The sequence below is a fragment of the Brachyhypopomus gauderio genome, unplaced genomic scaffold (assembly GCF_052324685.1).
Source record: "Brachyhypopomus gauderio isolate BG-103 unplaced genomic scaffold, BGAUD_0.2 sc216, whole genome shotgun sequence".
In the NCBI taxonomy this organism is placed as follows: domain Eukaryota; kingdom Metazoa; phylum Chordata; class Actinopteri; order Gymnotiformes; family Hypopomidae; genus Brachyhypopomus; species Brachyhypopomus gauderio.
The window spans coordinates 51,847-78,111 of record NW_027507037.1 but is presented as its reverse complement, the minus strand read 5'-3'; the positions used below and the strand labels follow the sequence as shown (position 1 = coordinate 78,111).

The 26,265-nt window shown below is 45.3% G+C and overlaps 36 non-coding genes across 36 annotated transcripts; all 36 read right to left on the bottom strand.

Moving 5' to 3' along the window:
- Positions 1–500: 500 nt before the first annotated feature.
- Positions 501–582, bottom strand: trnal-uag (transfer RNA leucine (anticodon UAG)). Its single transcript has one exon. It is a non-coding gene; the product is annotated as a tRNA-Leu (tRNA).
- Positions 583–1,189: 607 nt separating this feature from the next.
- On the bottom strand, positions 1,190–1,271 carry trnal-uag (transfer RNA leucine (anticodon UAG)). Its single transcript has one exon. It is a non-coding gene; the product is annotated as a tRNA-Leu (tRNA).
- A 609-nt stretch (positions 1,272–1,880) lies between these two features.
- Positions 1,881–1,962, bottom strand: trnal-aag (transfer RNA leucine (anticodon AAG)). Its single transcript has one exon. It is a non-coding gene; the product is annotated as a tRNA-Leu (tRNA).
- Positions 1,963–3,261: 1,299 nt separating this feature from the next.
- trnal-uag (transfer RNA leucine (anticodon UAG)) lies at positions 3,262–3,343 on the bottom strand. The gene has a single exon. It is a non-coding gene; the product is annotated as a tRNA-Leu (tRNA).
- A 609-nt stretch (positions 3,344–3,952) lies between these two features.
- trnal-uag (transfer RNA leucine (anticodon UAG)) lies at positions 3,953–4,034 on the bottom strand. The gene has a single exon. It is a non-coding gene; the product is annotated as a tRNA-Leu (tRNA).
- A 609-nt stretch (positions 4,035–4,643) lies between these two features.
- Positions 4,644–4,725, bottom strand: trnal-aag (transfer RNA leucine (anticodon AAG)). The gene has a single exon. It is a non-coding gene; the product is annotated as a tRNA-Leu (tRNA).
- A 609-nt stretch (positions 4,726–5,334) lies between these two features.
- trnal-aag (transfer RNA leucine (anticodon AAG)) lies at positions 5,335–5,416 on the bottom strand. The gene has a single exon. It is a non-coding gene; the product is annotated as a tRNA-Leu (tRNA).
- Positions 5,417–6,025: 609 nt separating this feature from the next.
- Positions 6,026–6,107, bottom strand: trnal-aag (transfer RNA leucine (anticodon AAG)). The gene has a single exon. It is a non-coding gene; the product is annotated as a tRNA-Leu (tRNA).
- Positions 6,108–6,716: 609 nt separating this feature from the next.
- Positions 6,717–6,798, bottom strand: trnal-aag (transfer RNA leucine (anticodon AAG)). Its single transcript has one exon. It is a non-coding gene; the product is annotated as a tRNA-Leu (tRNA).
- Positions 6,799–7,407: 609 nt separating this feature from the next.
- On the bottom strand, positions 7,408–7,489 carry trnal-uag (transfer RNA leucine (anticodon UAG)). The gene has a single exon. It is a non-coding gene; the product is annotated as a tRNA-Leu (tRNA).
- A 607-nt stretch (positions 7,490–8,096) lies between these two features.
- On the bottom strand, positions 8,097–8,178 carry trnal-uag (transfer RNA leucine (anticodon UAG)). Its single transcript has one exon. It is a non-coding gene; the product is annotated as a tRNA-Leu (tRNA).
- Positions 8,179–8,787: 609 nt separating this feature from the next.
- trnal-aag (transfer RNA leucine (anticodon AAG)) lies at positions 8,788–8,869 on the bottom strand. The gene has a single exon. It is a non-coding gene; the product is annotated as a tRNA-Leu (tRNA).
- A 1,299-nt stretch (positions 8,870–10,168) lies between these two features.
- trnal-uag (transfer RNA leucine (anticodon UAG)) lies at positions 10,169–10,250 on the bottom strand. Its single transcript has one exon. It is a non-coding gene; the product is annotated as a tRNA-Leu (tRNA).
- Positions 10,251–10,859: 609 nt separating this feature from the next.
- Positions 10,860–10,941, bottom strand: trnal-uag (transfer RNA leucine (anticodon UAG)). Its single transcript has one exon. It is a non-coding gene; the product is annotated as a tRNA-Leu (tRNA).
- A 609-nt stretch (positions 10,942–11,550) lies between these two features.
- Positions 11,551–11,632, bottom strand: trnal-aag (transfer RNA leucine (anticodon AAG)). The gene has a single exon. It is a non-coding gene; the product is annotated as a tRNA-Leu (tRNA).
- Positions 11,633–12,241: 609 nt separating this feature from the next.
- trnal-aag (transfer RNA leucine (anticodon AAG)) lies at positions 12,242–12,323 on the bottom strand. Its single transcript has one exon. It is a non-coding gene; the product is annotated as a tRNA-Leu (tRNA).
- Positions 12,324–12,932: 609 nt separating this feature from the next.
- trnal-aag (transfer RNA leucine (anticodon AAG)) lies at positions 12,933–13,014 on the bottom strand. The gene has a single exon. It is a non-coding gene; the product is annotated as a tRNA-Leu (tRNA).
- A 609-nt stretch (positions 13,015–13,623) lies between these two features.
- On the bottom strand, positions 13,624–13,705 carry trnal-aag (transfer RNA leucine (anticodon AAG)). Its single transcript has one exon. It is a non-coding gene; the product is annotated as a tRNA-Leu (tRNA).
- Positions 13,706–14,314: 609 nt separating this feature from the next.
- trnal-aag (transfer RNA leucine (anticodon AAG)) lies at positions 14,315–14,396 on the bottom strand. The gene has a single exon. It is a non-coding gene; the product is annotated as a tRNA-Leu (tRNA).
- A 609-nt stretch (positions 14,397–15,005) lies between these two features.
- Positions 15,006–15,087, bottom strand: trnal-aag (transfer RNA leucine (anticodon AAG)). The gene has a single exon. It is a non-coding gene; the product is annotated as a tRNA-Leu (tRNA).
- A 609-nt stretch (positions 15,088–15,696) lies between these two features.
- trnal-aag (transfer RNA leucine (anticodon AAG)) lies at positions 15,697–15,778 on the bottom strand. The gene has a single exon. It is a non-coding gene; the product is annotated as a tRNA-Leu (tRNA).
- A 609-nt stretch (positions 15,779–16,387) lies between these two features.
- Positions 16,388–16,469, bottom strand: trnal-aag (transfer RNA leucine (anticodon AAG)). Its single transcript has one exon. It is a non-coding gene; the product is annotated as a tRNA-Leu (tRNA).
- A 608-nt stretch (positions 16,470–17,077) lies between these two features.
- trnal-aag (transfer RNA leucine (anticodon AAG)) lies at positions 17,078–17,159 on the bottom strand. The gene has a single exon. It is a non-coding gene; the product is annotated as a tRNA-Leu (tRNA).
- Positions 17,160–17,768: 609 nt separating this feature from the next.
- On the bottom strand, positions 17,769–17,850 carry trnal-aag (transfer RNA leucine (anticodon AAG)). Its single transcript has one exon. It is a non-coding gene; the product is annotated as a tRNA-Leu (tRNA).
- Positions 17,851–18,459: 609 nt separating this feature from the next.
- On the bottom strand, positions 18,460–18,541 carry trnal-aag (transfer RNA leucine (anticodon AAG)). Its single transcript has one exon. It is a non-coding gene; the product is annotated as a tRNA-Leu (tRNA).
- Positions 18,542–19,149: 608 nt separating this feature from the next.
- Positions 19,150–19,231, bottom strand: trnal-aag (transfer RNA leucine (anticodon AAG)). The gene has a single exon. It is a non-coding gene; the product is annotated as a tRNA-Leu (tRNA).
- A 609-nt stretch (positions 19,232–19,840) lies between these two features.
- Positions 19,841–19,922, bottom strand: trnal-aag (transfer RNA leucine (anticodon AAG)). The gene has a single exon. It is a non-coding gene; the product is annotated as a tRNA-Leu (tRNA).
- Positions 19,923–20,531: 609 nt separating this feature from the next.
- On the bottom strand, positions 20,532–20,613 carry trnal-aag (transfer RNA leucine (anticodon AAG)). The gene has a single exon. It is a non-coding gene; the product is annotated as a tRNA-Leu (tRNA).
- A 609-nt stretch (positions 20,614–21,222) lies between these two features.
- trnal-aag (transfer RNA leucine (anticodon AAG)) lies at positions 21,223–21,304 on the bottom strand. Its single transcript has one exon. It is a non-coding gene; the product is annotated as a tRNA-Leu (tRNA).
- A 609-nt stretch (positions 21,305–21,913) lies between these two features.
- On the bottom strand, positions 21,914–21,995 carry trnal-aag (transfer RNA leucine (anticodon AAG)). Its single transcript has one exon. It is a non-coding gene; the product is annotated as a tRNA-Leu (tRNA).
- A 609-nt stretch (positions 21,996–22,604) lies between these two features.
- trnal-aag (transfer RNA leucine (anticodon AAG)) lies at positions 22,605–22,686 on the bottom strand. Its single transcript has one exon. It is a non-coding gene; the product is annotated as a tRNA-Leu (tRNA).
- Positions 22,687–23,295: 609 nt separating this feature from the next.
- trnal-aag (transfer RNA leucine (anticodon AAG)) lies at positions 23,296–23,377 on the bottom strand. Its single transcript has one exon. It is a non-coding gene; the product is annotated as a tRNA-Leu (tRNA).
- A 608-nt stretch (positions 23,378–23,985) lies between these two features.
- On the bottom strand, positions 23,986–24,067 carry trnal-aag (transfer RNA leucine (anticodon AAG)). Its single transcript has one exon. It is a non-coding gene; the product is annotated as a tRNA-Leu (tRNA).
- Positions 24,068–24,676: 609 nt separating this feature from the next.
- On the bottom strand, positions 24,677–24,758 carry trnal-aag (transfer RNA leucine (anticodon AAG)). Its single transcript has one exon. It is a non-coding gene; the product is annotated as a tRNA-Leu (tRNA).
- A 608-nt stretch (positions 24,759–25,366) lies between these two features.
- Positions 25,367–25,448, bottom strand: trnal-aag (transfer RNA leucine (anticodon AAG)). Its single transcript has one exon. It is a non-coding gene; the product is annotated as a tRNA-Leu (tRNA).
- A 609-nt stretch (positions 25,449–26,057) lies between these two features.
- trnal-aag (transfer RNA leucine (anticodon AAG)) lies at positions 26,058–26,139 on the bottom strand. Its single transcript has one exon. It is a non-coding gene; the product is annotated as a tRNA-Leu (tRNA).
- Between the last annotated feature and the right edge of the window lie 126 nt (positions 26,140–26,265).

Sequence of the window (26,265 nt, the reverse complement as noted above, 5' to 3'; positions counted from 1 at the left end):
TTTCAAAGTAAAAAATGCTAAGCTATATGTAACTCTGAAAAAGAAGAAGGGTTCCAATGTCTTTTTCAAATTGTTTCCCGTCATCTGTACTGGAAGAGAGGGTTTTCAAGAGAACACAAAGGCAAGAATCATTGTAAAGTTACCAGCTGGCAGCATTCGATCCCATGCCTTCTCAGAGACTGGAGCCTAAATCCAGTGCCTTAGACCACTCAGACACGCTACCACAGGAAGACTGCATTTGCTGACATTCTTGTGGAAGAAGGTGAATTTTTCTTCTGTCAGAAGAGGAAAGATGCATCATTTCCTGCCTGTTATCAAAACACCGCAGGGTCTTCAATGTCGCCTAAGAACAAAGCCAGGTATGAGCATTTGCAAATGGCATCGTGGCATGGCTCTCTGCTACCATCATGCGAATGACTGCTCTTCAGCCTTGGGTCAGGCACCATTGTTGAGAGTGATTAGGTATAAGAATTCTTCTGCCATCTCTTAAAAACACTGCTTGGCAGCGGTGGGATTCGAACCCACGCCTCCGCAGAGACTGGAGCCTAAATCCAGCGCCTTAGACCGCTCGGCCACGCTACCCTTTGGTAATATCTTTTTTGCAATTTTCAAGTCTGGAGTCCTCCAAAGCAGCATTCTCAACTTGGTACATGAGCAGGGCTGAACTTGTGAGGAACAATGCTTGCCTAACTTTCAAAGTAAAAAATGCTAAGCTATATGTAACTGAAAAAGAAGAAGGGTTCCAATGTCTTTTTCAAATTGTTTCCCGTCATCTGTACTGGAAGAGAGGGTTTTCAAGAGAACACAAAGGCAAGAATCATTGTAAAGTTACCAGCTGGCAGCATTCGATCCCATGCCTTCTCAGAGACTGGAGCCTAAATCCAGTGCCTTAGACCACTCAGACACGCTACCACAGGAAGACTGCATTTGCTGACATTCTTGTGGAAGAAGGTGAATTTTTCTTCTGTCAGAAGAGGAAAGATGCATCATTTCCTGCCTGTTATCAAAACACCGCAGGGTCTTCAATGTCGCCTAAGAACAAAGCCAGGTATGAGCATTTGCAAATGGCATCGTGGCATGGCTCTCTGCTACCATCATGCGAATGACTGCTCTTCAGCCTTGGGTCAGGCACCATTGTTGAGAGTGATTAGGTATAAGAATTCTTCTGCCATCTCTTAAAAACACTGCTTGGCAGCGGTGGGATTCGAACCCACGCCTCCGCAGAGACTGGAGCCTAAATCCAGCGCCTTAGACCGCTCGGCCACGCTACCCTTTGGTAATATCTTTTTTGCAATTTTCAAGTCTGGAGTCCTCCAAAGCAGCATTCTCAACTTGGTACATGAGCAGGGCTGAACTTGTGAGGAACAATGCTTGCCTAACTTTCAAAGTAAAAAATGCTAAGCTATATGTAACTCTGAAAAAGAAGAAGGGTTCCAATGTCGTTTTCAAATTGTTTCCCGTCATCTGTACTGGAAGAGAGGGTTTTCAAGAGAACACAAAGGCAAGAATCATTGTAAAGTTACCAGCTGGCAGCATTCGATCCCATGCCTTCTCAGAGACTGGAGCCTAAATCCAGTGCCTTAGACCACTCAGACACGCTACCACAGGAAGACTGTATTTGCTGACATTCTTGTAGAAGAAGCTGAATTTGTCTTCTGTCAGAAGAGGAAAGATGCATCATTTCCTGCCTGTTATCAAAACACTGCAGGGTCTTCAATGTCGCCTAAGAACAAAGCCAGGTATGAGCATTTGCAAATGGCATCGTAGCATGGCTCTCTGCTACCATCATGCGAATAACTGCTCTTCAGCCTTGGGTCAGGCACCGTTGTTGAGAGTGATTAGGTATAAGAATTCTTCTGCCATCTCCTAAAAACACTGCTTGGCAGCGGTGGGATTCGAACCCACGCCTCCGCAGAGACTGGAGCCTTAATCCAGCGCCTTAGACCGCTCGGCCACGCTACCCTGTGGTAATATCTTTTTTGCAATTTTCAAGTCTGGAGTCCTCCAAAGCAGCATTCTCAACTTGGTACATGAGCAGGGCTGAACTTGTGAGGAACAATGCTTGCCTAACTTTCAAAGTAAAAAATGCTAAGCTATATGTAACTCTGAAAAAGAAGAAGGGTTCCAATGTCTTTTTCAAATTGTTTCCCGTCATCTGTACTGGAAGAGAGGGTTTTCAAGAGAACACAAAGGCAAGAATCATTGTAAAGTTACCAGCTGGCAGCATTCGATCCCATGCCTTCTCAGAGACTGGAGCCTAAATCCAGTGCCTTAGACCACTCAGACACGCTACCACAGGAAGACTGTATTTGCTGACATTCTTGTAGAAGAAGCTGAATTTGTCTTCTGTCAGAAGAGGAAAGATGCATCATTTCCTGCCTGTTATCAAAACACTGCAGGGTCTTCAATGTCGCCTAAGAACAAAGCCAGGTATGAGCATTTGCAAATGGCATCGTAGCATGGCTCTCTGCTACCATCATGCGAATAACTGCTCTTCAGCCTTGGGTCAGGCACCGTTGTTGAGAGTGATTAGGTATAAGAATTCTTCTGCCATCTCCAAAAAAACTGCTTGGCAGCGGTGGGATTCGAACCCACACCTCCGCAGAGACTGGAGCCTTAATCCAGCTCCTTAGACCGCTCGGCCAAGCTACCCTGTGGTAATCTCTTTTTTGCAATTTTCAAGTCTGGAGTCCTCCAAAGCAGCATTCTCAACTTGGTACATGAGCAGGGCTGAACTTGTGAGGAACAATGCTTGCCTAACTTTCAAAGTAAAAAATGCTAAGCTATATGTAACTCTGAAAAAGAAGAAGGGTTCCAATGTCTTTTTCAAATTGTTTCCCGTCATCTGTACTGGAAGAGAGGGTTTTCAAGAGAACACAAAGGCAAGAATCATTGTAAAGTTACCAGCTGGCAGCATTCGATCCCATGCCTTCTCAGAGACTGGAGCCTAAATCCAGTGCCTTAGACCACTCAGACACGCTACCACAGGTAGACTGCATTTGCTGACATTCTTGTGGAAGAAGGTGAATTTTTCTTCTGTCAGAAGAGGAAAGATGCATCATTTCCTGCCTGTTATCAAAACACCGCAGGGTCTTCAATGTCGCCTAAGAACAAAGCCAGGTATGAGCATTTGCAAATGGCATCGTGGCATGGCTCTCTGCTACCATCATGCGAATGACTGCTCTTCAGCCTTGGGTCAGGCACCATTGTTGAGAGTGATTAGGTATAAGAATTCTTCTGCCATCTCTTAAAAACACTGCTTGGCAGCGGTGGGATTCGAACCCACGCCTCCGCAGAGACTGGAGCCTAAATCCAGCGCCTTAGACCGCTCGGCCACGCTACCCTTTGGTAATATCTTTTTTGCAATTTTCAAGTCTGGAGTCCTCCAAAGCAGCATTCTCAACTTGGTACATGAGCAGGGCTGAACTTGTGAGGAACAATGCTTGCCTAACTTTCAAAGTAAAAAATGCTAAGCTATATGTAACTCTGAAAAAGAAGAAGGGTTCCAATGTCTTTTTCAAATTGTTTCCCGTCATCTGTACTGGAAGAGAGGGTTTTCAAGAGAACACAAAGGCAAGAATCATTGTAAAGTTACCAGCTGGCAGCATTCGATCCCATGCCTTCTCAGAGACTGGAGCCTAAATCCAGTGCCTTAGACCACTCAGACACGCTACCACAGGAAGACTGCATTTGCTGACATTCTTGTGGAAGAAGGTGAATTTTTCTTCTGTCAGAAGAGGAAAGATGCATCATTTCCTGCCTGTTATCAAAACACCGCAGGGTCTTCAATGTCGCCTAAGAACAAAGCCAGGTATGAGCATTTGCAAATGGCATCGTGGCATGGCTCTCTGCTACCATCATGCGAATGACTGCTCTTCAGCCTTGGGTCAGGCACCATTGTTGAGAGTGATTAGGTATAAGAATTCTTCTGCCATCTCTTAAAAACACTGCTTGGCAGCGGTGGGATTCGAACCCACGCCTCCGCAGAGACTGGAGCCTAAATCCAGCACCTTAGACCGCTCGGCCACGCTACCCTTTGGTAATATCTTTTTTGCAATTTTCAAGTCTGGAGTCCTCCAAAGCAGCATTCTCAACTTGGTACATGAGCAGGGCTGAACTTGTGAGGAACAATGCTTGCCTAACTTTCAAAGTAAAAAATGCTAAGCTATATGTAACTCTGAAAAAGAAGAAGGGTTCCAATGTCTTTTTCAAATTGTTTCCCGTCATCTGTACTGGAAGAGAGGGTTTTCAAGAGAACACAAAGGCAAGAATCATTGTAAAGTTACCAGCTGGCAGCATTCGATCCCATGCCTTCTCAGAGACTGGAGCCTAAATCCAGTGCCTTAGACCACTCAGACACGCTACCACAGGAAGACTGTATTTGCTGACATTCTTGTAGAAGAAGCTGAATTTGTCTTCTGTCAGAAGAGGAAAGATGCATCATTTCCTGCCTGTTATCAAAACACTGCAGGGTCTTCAATGTCGCCTAAGAACAAAGCCAGGTATGAGCATTTGCAAATGGCATCGTAGCATGGCTCTCTGCTACCATCATGCGAATAACTGCTCTTCAGCCTTGGGTCAGGCACCGTTGTTGAGAGTGATTAGGTATAAGAATTCTTCTGCCATCTCCTAAAAACACTGCTTGGCAGCGGTGGGATTCGAACCCACGCCTCCGCAGAGACTGGAGCCTTAATCCAGCGCCTTAGACCGCTCGGCCACGCTACCCTGTGGTAATATCTTTTTTGCAATTTTCAAGTCTGGAGTCCTCCAAAGCAGCATTCTCAACTTGGTACATGAGCAGGGCTGAACTTGTGAGGAACAATGCTTGCCTAACTTTCAAAGTAAAAAATGCTAAGCTATATGTAACTCTGAAAAAGAAGAAGGGTTCCAATGTCTTTTTCAAATTGTTTCCCGTCATCTGTACTGGAAGAGAGGGTTTTCAAGAGAACACAAAGGCAAGAATCATTGTAAAGTTACCAGCTGGCAGCATTCGATCCCATGCCTTCTCAGAGACTGGAGCCTAAATCCAGTGCCTTAGACCACTCAGACACGCTACCACAGGAAGACTGTATTTGCTGACATTCTTGTAGAAGAAGCTGAATTTGTCTTCTGTCAGAAGAGGAAAGATGCATCATTTCCTGCCTGTTATCAAAACACTGCAGGGTCTTCAATGTCGCCTAAGAACAAAGCCAGGTATGAGCATTTGCAAATGGCATCGTAGCATGGCTCTCTGCTACCATCATGCGAATAACTGCTCTTCAGCCTTGGGTCAGGCACCGTTGTTGAGAGTGATTAGGTATAAGAATTGTTCTGCCATCTCCTAAAAACAATGCTTGGCAGCGGTGGGATTCGAACCCACGCCTCCGCAGAGACTGGAGCCTTAATCCAGCGCCTTAGACCGCTCGGCCACGCTACCCTTTGGTAATATCTTTTTTGCAATTTTCAAGTCTGGAGTCCTCCAAAGCAGCATTCTCAACTTGGTACATGAGCAGGGCTGAACTTGTGAGGAACAATGCTTGCCTAACTTTCAAAGTAAAAAATGCTAAGTTATATGTAACTCTGAAAAAGAAGAAGGGTTCCAATGTCTTTTTCAAATTGTTTCCCGTCATCTGTACTGGAAGAGAGGGTTTTCAAGAGAACACAAAGGCAAGAATCATTGTAAAGTTACCAGCTGGCAGCATTCGATCCCATGCCTTCTCAGAGACTGGAGCCTAAATCCAGTGCCTTAGACCACTCAGACACGCTACCACAGGAAGACTGTATTTGCTGACATTCTTGTAGAAGAAGCTGAATTTGTCTTCTGTCAGAAGAGGAAAGATGCATCATTTCCTGCCTGTTATCAAAACACCGCAGGGTCTTCAATGTCACCTAAGAACAAAGCCAGGTATGAGCATTTGCAAATGGCATCGTGGCATGGCTCTCTGCTACCATCATGCGAATAACTGCTCTTCAGCCTTGGGTCAGGCACCGTTGTTGAGAGTGATTAGGTATAAGAATTCTTCTGCCATCTCCTAAAAACACTGCTTGGCAGCGGTGGGATTCGAACCCACGCCTCCGCAGAGACTGGAGCCTTAATCCAGCGCCTTAGACCGCTCGGCCACGCTACCCTGTGGTAATATCTTTTTTGCAATTTTCAAGTCTGGAGTCCTCCAAAGCAGCATTCTCAACTTGGTACATGAGCAGGGCTGAACTTGTGAGGAACAATGCTTGCCTAACTTTCAAAGTAAAAAATGCTAAGCTATATGTAACTCTGAAAAAGAAGAAGGGTTCCAATGTCTTTTTCAAATTGTTTCCCGTCATCTGTACTGGAAGAGAGGGTTTTCAAGAGAACACAAAGGCAAGAATCATTGTAAAGTTACCAGCTGGCAGCATTCGATCCCATGCCTTCTCAGAGACTGGAGCCTAAATCCAGTGCCTTAGACCACTCAGACACGCTACCACAGGAAGACTGTATTTGCTGACATTCTTGTAGAAGAAGCTGAATTTGTCTTCTGTCAGAAGAGGAAAGATGCATCATTTCCTGCCTGTTATCAAAACACTGCAGGGTCTTCAATGTCGCCTAAGAACAAAGCCAGGTATGAGCATTTGCAAATGGCATCGTAGCATGGCTCTCTGCTACCATCATGCGAATAACTGCTCTTCAGCCTTGGGTCAGGCACCGTTGTTGAGAGTGATTAGGTATAAGAATTCTTCTGCCATCTCCTTAAAACAATGCTTGGCAGCGGTGGGATTCGAACCCACGCCTCCGCAGAGACTGGAGCCTTAATCCAGCGCCTTAGACCGCTCGGCCACGCTACCCTTTGGTAATATCTTTTTTGCAATTTTCAAGTCTGGAGTCCTCCAAAGCAGCATTCTCAACTTGGTACATGAGCAGGGCTGAACTTGTGAGGAACAATGCTTGCCTAACTTTCAAAGTAAAAAATGCTAAGCTATATGTAACTCTGAAAAAGAAGAAGGGTTCCAATGTCTTTTTCAAATTGTTTCCCGTCATCTGTACTGGAAGAGAGGGTTTTCAAGAGAACACAAAGGCAAGAATCATTGTAAAGTTACCAGCTGGCAGCATTCGATCCCATGCCTTCTCAGAGACTGGAGCCTAAATCCAGTGCCTTAGACCACTCAGACACGCTACCACAGGTAGACTGCATTTGCTGACATTCTTGTGGAAGAAGGTGAATTTTTCTTCTGTCAGAAGAGGAAAGATGCATCATTTCCTGCCTGTTATCAAAACACCGCAGGGTCTTCAATGTCGCCTAAGAACAAAGCCAGGTATGAGCATTTGCAAATGGCATCGTGGCATGGCTCTCTGCTACCATCATGCGAATGACTGCTCTTCAGCCTTGGGTCAGGCACCATTGTTGAGAGTGATTAGGTATAAGAATTCTTCTGCCATCTCTTAAAAACACTGCTTGGCAGCGGTGGGATTCGAACCCACGCCTCCGCAGAGACTGGAGCCTAAATCCAGCGCCTTAGACCGCTCGGCCACGCTACCCTTTGGTAATATCTTTTTTGCAATTTTCAAGTCTGGAGTCCTCCAAAGCAGCATTCTCAACTTGGTACATGAGCAGGGCTGAACTTGTGAGGAACAATGCTTGCCTAACTTTCAAAGTAAAAAATGCTAAGCTATATGTAACTGAAAAAGAAGAAGGGTTCCAATGTCTTTTTCAAATTGTTTCCCGTCATCTGTACTGGAAGAGAGGGTTTTCAAGAGAACACAAAGGCAAGAATCATTGTAAAGTTACCAGCTGGCAGCATTCGATCCCATGCCTTCTCAGAGACTGGAGCCTAAATCCAGTGCCTTAGACCACTCAGACACGCTACCACAGGAAGACTGCATTTGCTGACATTCTTGTGGAAGAAGGTGAATTTTTCTTCTGTCAGAAGAGGAAAGATGCATCATTTCCTGCCTGTTATCAAAACACCGCAGGGTCTTCAATGTCGCCTAAGAACAAAGCCAGGTATGAGCATTTGCAAATGGCATCGTGGCATGGCTCTCTGCTACCATCATGCGAATGACTGCTCTTCAGCCTTGGGTCAGGCACCATTGTTGAGAGTGATTAGGTATAAGAATTCTTCTGCCATCTCTTAAAAACACTGCTTGGCAGCGGTGGGATTCGAACCCACGCCTCCGCAGAGACTGGAGCCTAAATCCAGCGCCTTAGACCGCTCGGCCACGCTACCCTTTGGTAATATCTTTTTTGCAATTTTCAAGTCTGGAGTCCTCCAAAGCAGCATTCTCAACTTGGTACATGAGCAGGGCTGAACTTGTGAGGAACAATGCTTGCCTAACTTTCAAAGTAAAAAATGCTAAGCTATATGTAACTCTGAAAAAGAAGAAGGGTTCCAATGTCGTTTTCAAATTGTTTCCCGTCATCTGTACTGGAAGAGAGGGTTTTCAAGAGAACACAAAGGCAAGAATCATTGTAAAGTTACCAGCTGGCAGCATTCGATCCCATGCCTTCTCAGAGACTGGAGCCTAAATCCAGTGCCTTAGACCACTCAGACACGCTACCACAGGAAGACTGTATTTGCTGACATTCTTGTAGAAGAAGCTGAATTTGTCTTCTGTCAGAAGAGGAAAGATGCATCATTTCCTGCCTGTTATCAAAACACTGCAGGGTCTTCAATGTCGCCTAAGAACAAAGCCAGGTATGAGCATTTGCAAATGGCATCGTAGCATGGCTCTCTGCTACCATCATGCGAATAACTGCTCTTCAGCCTTGGGTCAGGCACCGTTGTTGAGAGTGATTAGGTATAAGAATTCTTCTGCCATCTCCTAAAAACACTGCTTGGCAGCGGTGGGATTCGAACCCACGCCTCCGCAGAGACTGGAGCCTTAATCCAGCGCCTTAGACCGCTCGGCCACGCTACCCTGTGGTAATATCTTTTTTGCAATTTTCAAGTCTGGAGTCCTCCAAAGCAGCATTCTCAACTTGGTACATGAGCAGGGCTGAACTTGTGAGGAACAATGCTTGCCTAACTTTCAAAGTAAAAAATGCTAAGCTATATGTAACTCTGAAAAAGAAGAAGGGTTCCAATGTCTTTTTCAAATTGTTTCCCGTCATCTGTACTGGAAGAGAGGGTTTTCAAGAGAACACAAAGGCAAGAATCATTGTAAAGTTACCAGCTGGCAGCATTCGATCCCATGCCTTCTCAGAGACTGGAGCCTAAATCCAGTGCCTTAGACCACTCAGACACGCTACCACAGGAAGACTGTATTTGCTGACATTCTTGTAGAAGAAGCTGAATTTGTCTTCTGTCAGAAGAGGAAAGATGCATCATTTCCTGCCTGTTATCAAAACACTGCAGGGTCTTCAATGTCGCCTAAGAACAAAGCCAGGTATGAGCATTTGCAAATGGCATCGTAGCATGGCTCTCTGCTACCATCATGCGAATAACTGCTCTTCAGCCTTGGGTCAGGCACCGTTGTTGAGAGTGATTAGGTATAAGAATTCTTCTGCCATCTCCAAAAAAACTGCTTGGCAGCGGTGGGATTCGAACCCACACCTCCGCAGAGACTGGAGCCTTAATCCAGCTCCTTAGACCGCTCGGCCAAGCTACCCTGTGGTAATCTCTTTTTTGCAATTTTCAAGTCTGGAGTCCTCCAAAGCAGCATTCTCAACTTGGTACATGAGCAGGGCTGAACTTGTGAGGAACAATGCTTGCCTAACTTTCAAAGTAAAAAATGCTAAGCTATATGTAACTCTGAAAAAGAAGAAGGGTTCCAATGTCTTTTTCAAATTGTTTCCCGTCATCTGTACTGGAAGAGAGGGTTTTCAAGAGAACACAAAGGCAAGAATCATTGTAAAGTTACCAGCTGGCAGCATTCGATCCCATGCCTTCTCAGAGACTGGAGCCTAAATCCAGTGCCTTAGACCACTCAGACACGCTACCACAGGTAGACTGCATTTGCTGACATTCTTGTGGAAGAAGGTGAATTTTTCTTCTGTCAGAAGAGGAAAGATGCATCATTTCCTGCCTGTTATCAAAACACCGCAGGGTCTTCAATGTCGCCTAAGAACAAAGCCAGGTATGAGCATTTGCAAATGGCATCGTGGCATGGCTCTCTGCTACCATCATGCGAATGACTGCTCTTCAGCCTTGGGTCAGGCACCATTGTTGAGAGTGATTAGGTATAAGAATTCTTCTGCCATCTCTTAAAAACACTGCTTGGCAGCGGTGGGATTCGAACCCACGCCTCCGCAGAGACTGGAGCCTAAATCCAGCGCCTTAGACCGCTCGGCCACGCTACCCTTTGGTAATATCTTTTTTGCAATTTTCAAGTCTGGAGTCCTCCAAAGCAGCATTCTCAACTTGGTACATGAGCAGGGCTGAACTTGTGAGGAACAATGCTTGCCTAACTTTCAAAGTAAAAAATGCTAAGCTATATGTAACTCTGAAAAAGAAGAAGGGTTCCAATGTCTTTTTCAAATTGTTTCCCGTCATCTGTACTGGAAGAGAGGGTTTTCAAGAGAACACAAAGGCAAGAATCATTGTAAAGTTACCAGCTGGCAGCATTCGATCCCATGCCTTCTCAGAGACTGGAGCCTAAATCCAGTGCCTTAGACCACTCAGACACGCTACCACAGGAAGACTGCATTTGCTGACATTCTTGTGGAAGAAGGTGAATTTTTCTTCTGTCAGAAGAGGAAAGATGCATCATTTCCTGCCTGTTATCAAAACACCGCAGGGTCTTCAATGTCGCCTAAGAACAAAGCCAGGTATGAGCATTTGCAAATGGCATCGTGGCATGGCTCTCTGCTACCATCATGCGAATGACTGCTCTTCAGCCTTGGGTCAGGCACCATTGTTGAGAGTGATTAGGTATAAGAATTCTTCTGCCATCTCTTAAAAACACTGCTTGGCAGCGGTGGGATTCGAACCCACGCCTCCGCAGAGACTGGAGCCTAAATCCAGCACCTTAGACCGCTCGGCCACGCTACCCTTTGGTAATATCTTTTTTGCAATTTTCAAGTCTGGAGTCCTCCAAAGCAGCATTCTCAACTTGGTACATGAGCAGGGCTGAACTTGTGAGGAACAATGCTTGCCTAACTTTCAAAGTAAAAAATGCTAAGCTATATGTAACTCTGAAAAAGAAGAAGGGTTCCAATGTCTTTTTCAAATTGTTTCCCGTCATCTGTACTGGAAGAGAGGGTTTTCAAGAGAACACAAAGGCAAGAATCATTGTAAAGTTACCAGCTGGCAGCATTCGATCCCATGCCTTCTCAGAGACTGGAGCCTAAATCCAGTGCCTTAGACCACTCAGACACGCTACCACAGGAAGACTGTATTTGCTGACATTCTTGTAGAAGAAGCTGAATTTGTCTTCTGTCAGAAGAGGAAAGATGCATCATTTCCTGCCTGTTATCAAAACACTGCAGGGTCTTCAATGTCGCCTAAGAACAAAGCCAGGTATGAGCATTTGCAAATGGCATCGTAGCATGGCTCTCTGCTACCATCATGCGAATAACTGCTCTTCAGCCTTGGGTCAGGCACCGTTGTTGAGAGTGATTAGGTATAAGAATTCTTCTGCCATCTCCTAAAAACACTGCTTGGCAGCGGTGGGATTCGAACCCACGCCTCCGCAGAGACTGGAGCCTTAATCCAGCGCCTTAGACCGCTCGGCCACGCTACCCTGTGGTAATATCTTTTTTGCAATTTTCAAGTCTGGAGTCCTCCAAAGCAGCATTCTCAACTTGGTACATGAGCAGGGCTGAACTTGTGAGGAACAATGCTTGCCTAACTTTCAAAGTAAAAAATGCTAAGCTATATGTAACTCTGAAAAAGAAGAAGGGTTCCAATGTCTTTTTCAAATTGTTTCCCGTCATCTGTACTGGAAGAGAGGGTTTTCAAGAGAACACAAAGGCAAGAATCATTGTAAAGTTACCAGCTGGCAGCATTCGATCCCATGCCTTCTCAGAGACTGGAGCCTAAATCCAGTGCCTTAGACCACTCAGACACGCTACCACAGGAAGACTGTATTTGCTGACATTCTTGTAGAAGAAGCTGAATTTGTCTTCTGTCAGAAGAGGAAAGATGCATCATTTCCTGCCTGTTATCAAAACACTGCAGGGTCTTCAATGTCGCCTAAGAACAAAGCCAGGTATGAGCATTTGCAAATGGCATCGTAGCATGGCTCTCTGCTACCATCATGCGAATAACTGCTCTTCAGCCTTGGGTCAGGCACCGTTGTTGAGAGTGATTAGGTATAAGAATTGTTCTGCCATCTCCTAAAAACAATGCTTGGCAGCGGTGGGATTCGAACCCACGCCTCCGCAGAGACTGGAGCCTTAATCCAGCGCCTTAGACCGCTCGGCCACGCTACCCTTTGGTAATATCTTTTTTGCAATTTTCAAGTCTGGAGTCCTCCAAAGCAGCATTCTCAACTTGGTACATGAGCAGGGCTGAACTTGTGAGGAACAATGCTTGCCTAACTTTCAAAGTAAAAAATGCTAAGTTATATGTAACTCTGAAAAAGAAGAAGGGTTCCAATGTCTTTTTCAAATTGTTTCCCGTCATCTGTACTGGAAGAGAGGGTTTTCAAGAGAACACAAAGGCAAGAATCATTGTAAAGTTACCAGCTGGCAGCATTCGATCCCATGCCTTCTCAGAGACTGGAGCCTAAATCCAGTGCCTTAGACCACTCAGACACGCTACCACAGGAAGACTGTATTTGCTGACATTCTTGTAGAAGAAGCTGAATTTGTCTTCTGTCAGAAGAGGAAAGATGCATCATTTCCTGCCTGTTATCAAAACACCGCAGGGTCTTCAATGTCACCTAAGAACAAAGCCAGGTATGAGCATTTGCAAATGGCATCGTGGCATGGCTCTCTGCTACCATCATGCGAATAACTGCTCTTCAGCCTTGGGTCAGGCACCGTTGTTGAGAGTGATTAGGTATAAGAATTCTTCTGCCATCTCCTAAAAACACTGCTTGGCAGCGGTGGGATTCGAACCCACGCCTCCGCAGAGACTGGAGCCTTAATCCAGCGCCTTAGACCGCTCGGCCACGCTACCCTGTGGTAATATCTTTTTTGCAATTTTCAAGTCTGGAGTCCTCCAAAGCAGCATTCTCAACTTGGTACATGAGCAGGGCTGAACTTGTGAGGAACAATGCTTGCCTAACTTTCAAAGTAAAAAATGCTAAGCTATATGTAACTCTGAAAAAGAAGAAGGGTTCCAATGTCTTTTTCAAATTGTTTCCCGTCATCTGTACTGGAAGAGAGGGTTTTCAAGAGAACACAAAGGCAAGAATCATTGTAAAGTTACCAGCTGGCAGCATTCGATCCCATGCCTTCTCAGAGACTGGAGCCTAAATCCAGTGCCTTAGACCACTCAGACACGCTACCACAGGAAGACTGTATTTGCTGACATTCTTGTAGAAGAAGCTGAATTTGTCTTCTGTCAGAAGAGGAAAGATGCATCATTTCCTGCCTGTTATCAAAACACTGCAGGGTCTTCAATGTCGCCTAAGAACAAAGCCAGGTATGAGCATTTGCAAATGGCATCGTAGCATGGCTCTCTGCTACCATCATGCGAATAACTGCTCTTCAGCCTTGGGTCAGGCACCGTTGTTGAGAGTGATTAGGTATAAGAATTCTTCTGCCATCTCCTAAAAACAATGCTTGGCAGCGGTGGGATTCGAACCCACGCCTCCGCAGAGACTGGAGCCTTAATCCAGCGCCTTAGACCGCTCGGCCACGCTACCCTTTGGTAATATCTTTTTTGCAATTTTCAAGTCTGGAGTCCTCCAAAGCAGCATTCTCAACTTGGTACATGAGCAGGGCTGAACTTGTGAGGAACAATGCTTGCCTAACTTTCAAAGTAAAAAATGCTAAGTTATATGTAACTCTGAAAAAGAAGAAGGGTTCCAATGTCTTTTTCAAATTGTTTCCCGTCATCTGTACTGGAAGAGAGGGTTTTCAAGAGAACACAAAGGCAAGAATCATTGTAAAGTTACCAGCTGGCAGCATTCGATCCCATGCCTTCTCAGAGACTGGAGCCTAAATCCAGTGCCTTAGACCACTCAGACACGCTACCACAGGAAGACTGTATTTGCTGACATTCTTGTAGAAGAAGCTGAATTTGTCTTCTGTCAGAAGAGGAAAGATGCATCATTTCCTGCCTGTTATCAAAACACTGCAGGGTCTTCAATGTCGCCTAAGAACAAAGCCAGGTATGAGCATTTGCAAATGGCATCGTAGCATGGCTCTCTGCTACCATCATGCGAATAACTGCTCTTCAGCCTTGGGTCAGGCACCGTTGTTGAGAGTGATTAGGTATAAGAATTGTTCTGCCATCTCCTAAAAACAATGCTTGGCAGCGGTGGGATTCGAACCCACGCCTCCGCAGAGACTGGAGCCTTAATCCAGCGCCTTAGACCGCTCGGCCACGCTACCCTTTGGTAATATCTTTTTTGCAATTTTCAAGTCTGGAGTCCTCCAAAGCAGCATTCTCAACTTGGTACATGAGCAGGGCTGAACTTGTGAGGAACAATGCTTGCCTAACTTTCAAAGTAAAAAATGCTAAGTTATATGTAACTCTGAAAAAGAAGAAGGGTTCCAATGTCTTTTTCAAATTGTTTCCCGTCATCTGTACTGGAAGAGAGGGTTTTCAAGAGAACACAAAGGCAAGAATCATTGTAAAGTTACCAGCTGGCAGCATTCGATCCCATGCCTTCTCAGAGACTGGAGCCTAAATCCAGTGCCTTAGACCACTCAGACACGCTACCACAGGAAGACTGTATTTGCTGACATTCTTGTAGAAGAAGCTGAATTTGTCTTCTGTCAGAAGAGGAAAGATGCATCATTTCCTGCCTGTTATCAAAACACTGCAGGGTCTTCAATGTCGCCTAAGAACAAAGCCAGGTATGAGCATTTGCAAATGGCATCGTAGCATGGCTCTCTGCTACCATCATGCGAATAACTGCTCTTCAGCCTTGGGTCAGGCACCGTTGTTGAGAGTGATTAGGTATAAGAATTCTTCTGCCATCTCCTAAAAACACTGCTTGGCAGCGGTGGGATTCGAACCCACGCCTCCGCAGAGACTGGAGCCTTAATCCAGCGCCTTAGACCGCTCGGCCACGCTACCCTGTGGTAATATCTTTTTTGCAATTTTCAAGTCTGGAGTCCTCCAAAGCAGCATTCTCAACTTGGTACATGAGCAGGGCTGAACTTGTGAGGAACAATGCTTGCCTAACTTTCAAAGTAAAAAATGCTAAGCTATATGTAACTCTGAAAAAGAAGAAGGGTTCCAATGTCTTTTTCAAATTGTTTCCCGTCATCTGTACTGGAAGAGAGGGTTTTCAAGAGAACACAAAGGCAAGAATCATTGTAAAGTTACCAGCTGGCAGCATTCGATCCCATGCCTTCTCAGAGACTGGAGCCTAAATCCAGTGCCTTAGACCACTCAGACACGCTACCACAGGAAGACTGTATTTGCTGACATTCTTGTAGAAGAAGCTGAATTTGTCTTCTGTCAGAAGAGGAAAGATGCATCATTTCCTGCCTGTTATCAAAACACCGCAGGGTCTTCAATGTCGCCTAAGAACAAAGCCAGGTATGAGCATTTGCAAATGGCATCGTAGCATGGCTCTCTGCTACCATCATGCGAATAACTGCTCTTCAGCCTTGGGTCAGGCACCGTTGTTGAGAGTGATTAGGTATAAGAATTCTTCTGCCATCTCCTAAAAACAATGCTTGGCAGCGGTGGGATTCGAACCCACGCCTCCGCAGAGACTGGAGCCTTAATCCAGCGCCTTAGACCGCTCGGCCACGCTACCCTTTGGTAATATCTTTTTTGCAATTTTCAAGTCTGGAGTCCTCCAAAGCAGCATTCTCAACTTGGTACATGAGCAGGGCTGAACTTGTGAGGAACAATGCTTGCCTAACTTTCAAAGTAAAAAATGCTAAGTTATATGTAACTCTGAAAAAGAAGAAGGGTTCCAATGTCTTTTTCAAATTGTTTCCCGTCATCTGTACTGGAAGAGAGGGTTTTCAAGAGAACACAAAGGCAAGAATCATTGTAAAGTTACCAGCTGGCAGCATTCGATCCCATGCCTTCTCAGAGACTGGAGCCTAAATCCAGTGCCTTAGACCACTCAGACACGCTACCACAGGAAGACTGTATTTGCTGACATTCTTGTAGAAGAAGCTGAATTTGTCTTCTGTCAGAAGAGGAAAGATGCATCATTTCCTGCCTGTTATCAAAACACCGCAGGGTCTTCAATGTCGCCTAAGAACAAAGCCAGGTATGAGCATTTGCAAATGGCATCGTAGCATGGCTCTCTGCTACCATCATGCGAATAACTGCTCTTCAGCCTTGGGTCAGGCACTGTTGTTGAGAGTGATTAGGTATAAGAATTCTTCTGCCATCTCCTAAAAACAATGCTTGGCAGCGGTGGGATTCGAACCCACGCCTCCGCAGAGACTGGAGCCTTAATCCAGCGCCTTAGACCGCTCGGCCACGCTACCCTTTGGTAATATCTTTTTTGCAATTTTCAAGTCTGGAGTCCTCCAAAGCAGCATTCTCAACTTGGTACATGAGCAGGGCTGAACTTGTGAGGAACAATGCTTGCCTAACTTTCAAAGTAAAAAATGCTAAGCTATATGTAACTCTGAAAAAGAAGAAGGGTTCCAATGTCTTTTTCAAATTGTTTCCCGTCATCTGTACTGGAAGAGAGGGTTTTCAAGAGAACACAAAGGCAAGAATCATTGTAAAGTTACCAGCTGGCAGCATTCGATCCCATGCCTTCTCAGAGACTGGAGCCTAAATCCAGTGCCTTAGACCACTCAGACACGCTACCACAGGAAGACTGTATTTGCTGACATTCTTGTAGAAGAAGCTGAATTTGTCTTCTGTCAGAAGAGGAAAGATGCATCATTTCCTGCCTGTTATCAAAACACTGCAGGGTCTTCAATGTCGCCTAAGAACAAAGCCAGGTATGAGCATTTGCAAATGGCATCGTAGCATGGCTCTCTGCTACCATCATGCGAATAACTGCTCTTCAGCCTTGGGTCAGGCACCGTTGTTGAGAGTGATTAGGTATAAGAATTCTTCTGCCATCTCCAAAAAAACTGCTTGGCAGCGGTGGGATTCGAACCCACGCCTCCGCAGAGACTGGAGCCTTAATCCAGCGCCTTAGACCGCTCGGCCACGCTACCCTGTGGTAATCTCTTTTTTGCAATTTTCAAGTCTGGAGTCCTCCAAAGCAGCATTCTCAACTTGGTACATGAGCAGGGCTGAACTTGTGAGGAACAATGCTTGCCTAACTTTCAAAGTAAAAAATGCTAAGCTATATGTAACTCTGAAAAAGAAGAAGGGTTCCAATGTCTTTTTCAAATTGTTTCCCGTCATCTGTACTGGAAGAGAGGGTTTTCAAGAGAACACAAAGGCAAGAATCATTGTAAAGTTACCAGCTGGCAGCATTCGATCCCATGCCTTCTCAGAGACTGGAGCCTAAATCCAGTGCCTTAGACCACTCAGACACGCTACCACAGGAAGACTGTATTTGCTGACATTCTTGTAGAAGAAGCTGAATTTGTCTTCTGTCAGAAGAGGAAAGATGCATCATTTCCTGCCTGTTATCAAAACACTGCAGGGTCTTCAATGTCGCCTAAGAACAAAGCCAGGTATGAGCATTTGCAAATGGCATCGTAGCATGGCTCTCTGCTACCATCATGCGAATAACTGCTCTTCAGCCTTGGGTCAGGCACCGTTGTTGAGAGTGATTAGGTATAAGAATTCTTCTGCCATCTCCTAAAAACACTGCTTGGCAGCGGTGGGATTCGAACCCACGCCTCCGCAGAGACTGGAGCCTTAATCCAGCGCCTTAGACCGCTCGGCCACGCTACCCTGTGGTAATATCTTTTTTGCAATTTTCAAGTCTGGAGTCCTCCAAAGCAGCATTCTCAACTTGGTACATGAGCAGGGCTGAACTTGTGAGGAACAATGCTTGCCTAACTTTCAAAGTAAAAAATGCTAAGCTATATGTAACTCTGAAAAAGAAGAAGGGTTCCAATGTCTTTTTCAAATTGTTTCCCGTCATCTGTACTGGAAGAGAGGGTTTTCAAGAGAACACAAAGGCAAGAATCATTGTAAAGTTACCAGCTGGCAGCATTCGATCCCATGCCTTCTCAGAGACTGGAGCCTAAATCCAGTGCCTTAGACCACTCAGACACGCTACCACAGGAAGACTGTATTTGCTGACATTCTTGTAGAAGAAGCTGAATTTGTCTTCTGTCAGAAGAGGAAAGATGCATCATTTCCTGCCTGTTATCAAAACACTGCAGGGTCTTCAATGTCGCCTAAGAACAAAGCCAGGTATGAGCATTTGCAAATGGCATCGTAGCATGGCTCTCTGCTACCATCATGCGAATAACTGCTCTTCAGCCTTGGGTCAGGCACCGTTGTTGAGAGTGATTAGGTATAAGAATTCTTCTGCCATCTCCTAAAAACACTGCTTGGCAGCGGTGGGATTCGAACCCACGCCTCCGCAGAGACTGGAGCCTTAATCCAGCGCCTTAGACCGCTCGGCCACGCTACCCTGTGGTAATATCTTTTTTGCAATTTTCAAGTCTGGAGTCCTCCAAAGCAGCATTCTCAACTTGGTACATGAGCAGGGCTGAACTTGTGAGGAACAATGCTTGCCTAACTTTCAAAGTAAAAAATGCTAAGCTATATGTAACTCTGAAAAAGAAGAAGGGTTCCAATGTCTTTTTCAAATTGTTTCCCGTCATCTGTACTGGAAGAGAGGGTTTTCAAGAGAACACAAAGGCAAGAATCATTGTAAAGTTACCAGCTGGCAGCATTCGATCCCATGCCTTCTCAGAGACTGGAGCCTAAATCCAGTGCCTTAGACCACTCAGACACGCTACCACAGGAAGACTGTATTTGCTGACATTCTTGTAGAAGAAGCTGAATTTGTCTTCTGTCAGAAGAGGAAAGATGCATCATTTCCTGCCTGTTATCAAAACACTGCAGGGTCTTCAATGTCGCCTAAGAACAAAGCCAGGTATGAGCATTTGCAAATGGCATCGTAGCATGGCTCTCTGCTACCATCATGCGAATAACTGCTCTTCAGCCTTGGGTCAGGCACCGTTGTTGAGAGTGATTAGGTATAAGAATTCTTCTGCCATCTCCAAAAAAACTGCTTGGCAGCGGTGGGATTCGAACCCACGCCTCCGCAGAGACTGGAGCCTTAATCCAGCGCCTTAGACCGCTCGGCCACGCTACCCTGTGGTAATCTCTTTTTTGCAATTTTCAAGTCTGGAGTCCTCCAAAGCAGCATTCTCAACTTGGTACATGAGCAGGGCTGAACTTGTGAGGAACAATGCTTGCCTAACTTTCAAAGTAAAAAATGCTAAGCTATATGTAACTCTGAAAAAGAAGAAGGGTTCCAATGTCTTTTTCAAATTGTTTCCCGTCATCTGTACTGGAAGAGAGGGTTTTCAAGAGAACACAAAGGCAAGAATCATTGTAAAGTTACCAGCTGGCAGCATTCGATCCCATGCCTTCTCAGAGACTGGAGCCTAAATCCAGTGCCTTAGACCACTCAGACACGCTACCACAGGAAGACTGTATTTGCTGACATTCTTGTAGAAGAAGCTGAATTTGTCTTCTGTCAGAAGAGGAAAGATGCATCATTTCCTGCCTGTTATCAAAACACTGCAGGGTCTTCAATGTCGCCTAAGAACAAAGCCAGGTATGAGCATTTGCAAATGGCATCGTAGCATGGCTCTCTGCTACCATCATGCGAATAACTGCTCTTCAGCCTTGGGTCAGGCACCGTTGTTGAGAGTGATTAGGTATAAGAATTCTTCTGCCATCTCCTAAAAACACTGCTTGGCAGCGGTGGGATTCGAACCCACGCCTCCGCAGAGACTGGAGCCTTAATCCAGCGCCTTAGACCGCTCGGCCACGCTACCCTGTGGTAATATCTTTTTTGCAATTTTCAAGTCTGGAGTCCTCCAAAGCAGCATTCTCAACTTGGTACATGAGCAGGGCTGAACTTGTGAGGAACAATGCTTGCCTAACTTTCAAAGTAAAAAATGCTAAGCTATATGTAACTCTGAAAAAGAAGAAGGGTTCCAATGTCTTTTTCAAATTGTTTCCCGTCATCTGTACTGGAAGAGAGGGTTTTCAAGAGAACACAAAGGCAAGAATCATTGTAAAGTTACCAGCTGGCAGCATTCGATCCCATGCCTTCTCAGAGACTGGAGCCTAAATCCAGTGCCTTAGACCACTCAGACACGCTACCACAGGAAGACTGTATTTGCTGACATTCTTGTAGAAGAAGCTGAATTTGTCTTCTGTCAGAAGAGGAAAGATGCATCATTTCCTGCCTGTTATCAAAACACTGCAGGGTCTTCAATGTCGCCTAAGAACAAAGCCAGGTATGAGCATTTGCAAATGGCATCGTAGCATGGCTCTCTGCTACCATCATGCGAATAACTGCTCTTCAGCCTTGGGTCAGGCACCGTTGTTGAGAGTGATTAGGTATAAGAATTCTTCTGCCATCTCCTAAAAACACTGCTTGGCAGCGGTGGGATTCGAACCCACGCCTCCGCAGAGACTGGAGCCTTAATCCAGCGCCTTAGACCGCTCGGCCACGCTACCCTGTGGTAATATCTTTTTTGCAATTTTCAAGTCTGGAGTCCTCCAAAGCAGCATTCTCAACTTGGTACATGAGCAGGGCTGAACTTGTGAGGAACAATGCTTGCCTAACTTTCAAAGTAAAAAATGCTAAGCTATATGTAACTCTGAAAAAGAAGAAGGGTTCCAATGTCTTTTTCAAATTGTTTCCCGTCATCTGTACTGGAAGAGAGGGTTTTCAAGAGAACACAAAGGCAAGAATCATTGTAAAGTTACCAGCTGGCAGCATTCGATCCCATGCCTTCTCAGAGACTGGAGCCTAAATCCAGTGCCTTAGACCACTCAGACACGCTACCACAGGAAGACTGTATTTGCTGACATTCTTGTAGAAGAAGCTGAATTTGTCTTCTGTCAGAAGAGGAAAGATGCATCATTTCCTGCCTGTTATCAAAACACTGCAGGGTCTTCAATGTCGCCTAAGAACAAAGCCAGGTATGAGCATTTGCAAATGGCATCGTAGCATGGCTCTCTGCTACCATCATGCGAATAACTGCTCTTCAGCCTTGGGTCAGGCACCGTTGTTGAGAGTGATTAGGTATAAGAATTCTTCTGCCATCTCCTAAAAACAATGCTTGGCAGCGGTGGGATTCGAACCCACGCCTCCGCAGAGACTGGAGCCTTAATCCAGCGCCTTAGACCGCTCGGCCACGCTACCCTTTGGTAATATCTTTTTTGCAATTTTCAAGTCTGGAGTCCTCCAAAGCAGCATTCTCAACTTGGTACATGAGCAGGGCTGAACTTGTGAGGAACAATGCTTGCCTAACTTTCAAAGTAAAAAATGCTAAGTTATATGTAACTCTGAAAAAGAAGAAGGGTTCCAATGTCTTTTTCAAATTGTTTCCCGTCATCTGTACTGGAAGAGAGGGTTTTCAAGAGAACACAAAGGCAAGAATCATTGTAAAGTTACCAGCTGGCAGCATTCGATCCCATGCCTTCTCAGAGACTGGAGCCTAAATCCAGTGCCTTAGACCACTCAGACACGCTACCACAGGAAGACTGTATTTGCTGACATTCTTGTAGAAGAAGCTGAATTTGTCTTCTGTCAGAAGAGGAAAGATGCATCATTTCCTGCCTGTTATCAAAACACTGCAGGGTCTTCAATGTCGCCTAAGAACAAAGCCAGGTATGAGCATTTGCAAATGGCATCGTAGCATGGCTCTCTGCTACCATCATGCGAATAACTGCTCTTCAGCCTTGGGTCAGGCACCGTTGTTGAGAGTGATTAGGTATAAGAATTGTTCTGCCATCTCCTAAAAACAATGCTTGGCAGCGGTGGGATTCGAACCCACGCCTCCGCAGAGACTGGAGCCTTAATCCAGCGCCTTAGACCGCTCGGCCACGCTACCCTTTGGTAATATCTTTTTTGCAATTTTCAAGTCTGGAGTCCTCCAAAGCAGCATTCTCAACTTGGTACATGAGCAGGGCTGAACTTGTGAGGAACAATGCTTGCCTAACTTTCAAAGTAAAAAATGCTAAGTTATATGTAACTCTGAAAAAGAAGAAGGGTTCCAATGTCTTTTTCAAATTGTTTCCCGTCATCTGTACTGGAAGAGAGGGTTTTCAAGAGAACACAAAGGCAAGAATCATTGTAAAGTTACCAGCTGGCAGCATTCGATCCCATGCCTTCTCAGAGACTGGAGCCTAAATCCAGTGCCTTAGACCACTCAGACACGCTACCACAGGAAGACTGTATTTGCTGACATTCTTGTAGAAGAAGCTGAATTTGTCTTCTGTCAGAAGAGGAAAGATGCATCATTTCCTGCCTGTTATCAAAACACTGCAGGGTCTTCAATGTCGCCTAAGAACAAAGCCAGGTATGAGCATTTGCAAATGGCATCGTAGCATGGCTCTCTGCTACCATCATGCGAATAACTGCTCTTCAGCCTTGGGTCAGGCACCGTTGTTGAGAGTGATTAGGTATAAGAATTCTTCTGCCATCTCCTAAAAACACTGCTTGGCAGCGGTGGGATTCGAACCCACGCCTCCGCAGAGACTGGAGCCTTAATCCAGCGCCTTAGACCGCTCGGCCACGCTACCCTGTGGTAATATCTTTTTTGCAATTTTCAAGTCTGGAGTCCTCCAAAGCAGCATTCTCAACTTGGTACATGAGCAGGGCTGAACTTGTGAGGAACAATGCTTGCCTAACTTTCAAAGTAAAAAATGCTAAGCTATATGTAACTCTGAAAAAGAAGAAGGGTTCCAATGTCTTTTTCAAATTGTTTCCCGTCATCTGTACTGGAAGAGAGGGTTTTCAAGAGAACACAAAGGCAAGAATCATTGTAAAGTTACCAGCTGGCAGCATTCGATCCCATGCCTTCTCAGAGACTGGAGCCTAAATCCAGTGCCTTAGACCACTCAGACACGCTACCACAGGAAGACTGTATTTGCTGACATTCTTGTAGAAGAAGCTGAATTTGTCTTCTGTCAGAAGAGGAAAGATGCATCATTTCCTGCCTGTTATCAAAACACTGCAGGGTCTTCAATGTCGCCTAAGAACAAAGCCAGGTATGAGCATTTGCAAATGGCATCGTAGCATGGCTCTCTGCTACCATCATGCGAATAACTGCTCTTCAGCCTTGGGTCAGGCACCGTTGTTGAGAGTGATTAGGTATAAGAATTGTTCTGCCATCTCCTAAAAACAATGCTTGGCAGCGGTGGGATTCGAACCCACGCCTCCGCAGAGACTGGAGCCTTAATCCAGCGCCTTAGACCGCTCGGCCACGCTACCCTTTGGTAATATCTTTTTTGCAATTTTCAAGTCTGGAGTCCTCCAAAGCAGCATTCTCAACTTGGTACATGAGCAGGGCTGAACTTGTGAGGAACAATGCTTGCCTAACTTTCAAAGTAAAAAATGCTAAGTTATATGTAACTCTGAAAAAGAAGAAGGGTTCCAATGTCTTTTTCAAATTGTTTCCCGTCATCTGTACTGGAAGAGAGGGTTTTCAAGAGAACACAAAGGCAAGAATCATTGTAAAGTTACCAGCTGGCAGCATTCGATCCCATGCCTTCTCAGAGACTGGAGCCTAAATCCAGTGCCTTAGACCACTCAGACACGCTACCACAGGAAGACTGTATTTGCTGACATTCTTGTAGAAGAAGCTGAATTTGTCTTCTGTCAGAAGAGGAAAGATGCATCATTTCCTGCCTGTTATCAAAACACTGCAGGGTCTTCAATGTCGCCTAAGAACAAAGCCAGGTATGAGCATTTGCAAATGGCATCGTAGCATGGCTCTCTGCTACCATCATGCGAATAACTGCTCTTCAGCCTTGGGTCAGGCACCGTTGTTGAGAGTGATTAGGTATAAGAATTCTTCTGCCATCTCCAAAAAAACTGCTTGGCAGCGGTGGGATTCGAACCCACGCCTCCGCAGAGACTGGAGCCTTAATCCAGCGCCTTAGACCGCTCGGCCAAGCTACCCTGTGGTAATCTCTTTTTTGCAATTTTCAAGTCTGGAGTCCTCCAAAGCAGCATTCTCAACTTGGTACATGAGCAGGGCTGAACTTGTGAGGAACAATGCTTGCCTAACTTTCAAAGTAAAAAATGCTAAGCTATATGTAACTCTGAAAAAGAAGAAGGGTTCCAATGTCTTTTTCAAATTGTTTCCCGTCATCTGTACTGGAAGAGAGGGTTTTCAAGAGAACACAAAGGCAAGAATCATTGTAAAGTTACCAGCTGGCAGCATTCGATCCCATGCCTTCTCAGAGACTGGAGCCTAAATCCAGTGCCTTAGACCACTCAGACACGCTACCACAGGTAGACTGCATTTGCTGACATTCTTGTGGAAGAAGGTGAATTTTTCTTCTGTCAGAAGAGGAAAGATGCATCATTTCCTGCCTGTTATCAAAACACCGCAGGGTCTTCAATGTCGCCTAAGAACAAAGCCAGGTATGAGCATTTGCAAATGGCATCGTGGCATGGCTCTCTGCTACCATCATGCGAATAACTGCTCTTCAGCCTTGGGTCAGGCACCGTTGTTGAGAGTGATTAGGTATAAGAATTGTTCTGCCATCTCCTAAAAACAATGCTTGGCAGCGGTGGGATTCGAACCCACGCCTCCGCAGAGACTGGAGCCTTAATCCAGCGCCTTAGACCGCTCGGCCACGCTACCCTTTGGTAATATCTTTTTTGCAATTTTCAAGTCTGGAGTCCTCCAAAGCAGCATTCTCAACTTGGTACATGAGCAGGGCTGAACTTGTGAGGAACAATGCTTGCCTAACTTTCAAAGTAAAAAATGCTAAGTTATATGTAACTCTGAAAAAGAAGAAGGGTTCCAATGTCTTTTTCAAATTGTTTCCCGTCATCTGTACTGGAAGAGAGGGTTTTCAAGAGAACACAAAGGCAAGAATCATTGTAAAGTTACCAGCTGGCAGCATTCGATCCCATGCCTTCTCAGAGACTGGAGCCTAAATCCAGTGCCTTAGACCACTCAGACACGCTACCACAGGAAGACTGTATTTGCTGACATTCTTGTAGAAGAAGCTGAATTTGTCTTCTGTCAGAAGAGGAAAGATGCATCATTTCCTGCCTGTTATCAAAACACTGCAGGGTCTTCAATGTCGCCTAAGAACAAAGCCAGGTATGAGCATTTGCAAATGGCATCGTAGCATGGCTCTCTGCTACCATCATGCGAATAACTGCTCTTCAGCCTTGGGTCAGGCACCGTTGTTGAGAGTGATTAGGTATAAGAATTCTTCTGCCATCTCCAAAAAAACTGCTTGGCAGCGGTGGGATTCGAACCCACGCCTCCGCAGAGACTGGAGCCTTAATCCAGCGCCTTAGACCGCTCGGCCACGCTACCCTGTGGTAATCTCTTTTTTGCAATTTTCAAGTCTGGAGTCCTCCAAAGCAGCATTCTCAACTTGGTACATGAGCAGGGCTGAACTTGTGAGGAACAATGCTTGCCTAACTTTCAAAGTAAAAAATGCTAAGCTATATGTAACTCTGAAAAAGAAGAAGGGTTCCAATGTCTTTTTCAAATTGTTTCCCGTCATCTGTACTGGAAGAGAGGGTTTTCAAGAGAACACAAAGGCAAGAATCATTGTAAAGTTACCAGCTGGCAGCATTCGATCCCATGCCTTCTCAGAGACTGGGGCCTAAATCCAGTGCCTTAGACCACTCAGACACGCTACCACAGGAAGACTGCATTTGCTGACATTCTTGTGGAAGAAGGTGAATTTTTCTTCTGTCAGAAGAGGAAAGATGCATCATTTCCTGCCTGTTATCAAAACACCGCAGGGTCTTCAATGTCGCCTAAGAACAAAGCCAGGTATGAGCATTTGCAAATGGCATCGTGGCATGGCTCTCTGCTACCATCATGCGAATGACTGCTCTTCAGCCTTGGGTCAGGCACCATTGTTGAGAGTGATTAGGTATAAGAATTGTTCTGCCATCTCCTAAAAACAATGCTTGGCAGCGGTGGGATTCGAACCCACGCCTCCGCAGAGACTGGAGCCTTAATCCAGCGCCTTAGACCGCTCGGCCACGCTACCCTTTGGTAATATCTTTTTTGCAATTTTCAAGTCTGGAGTCCTCCAAAGCAGCATTCTCAACTTGGTACATGAGCAGGGCTGAACTTGTGAGGAACAATGCTTGCCTAACTTTCAAAGTAAAAAATG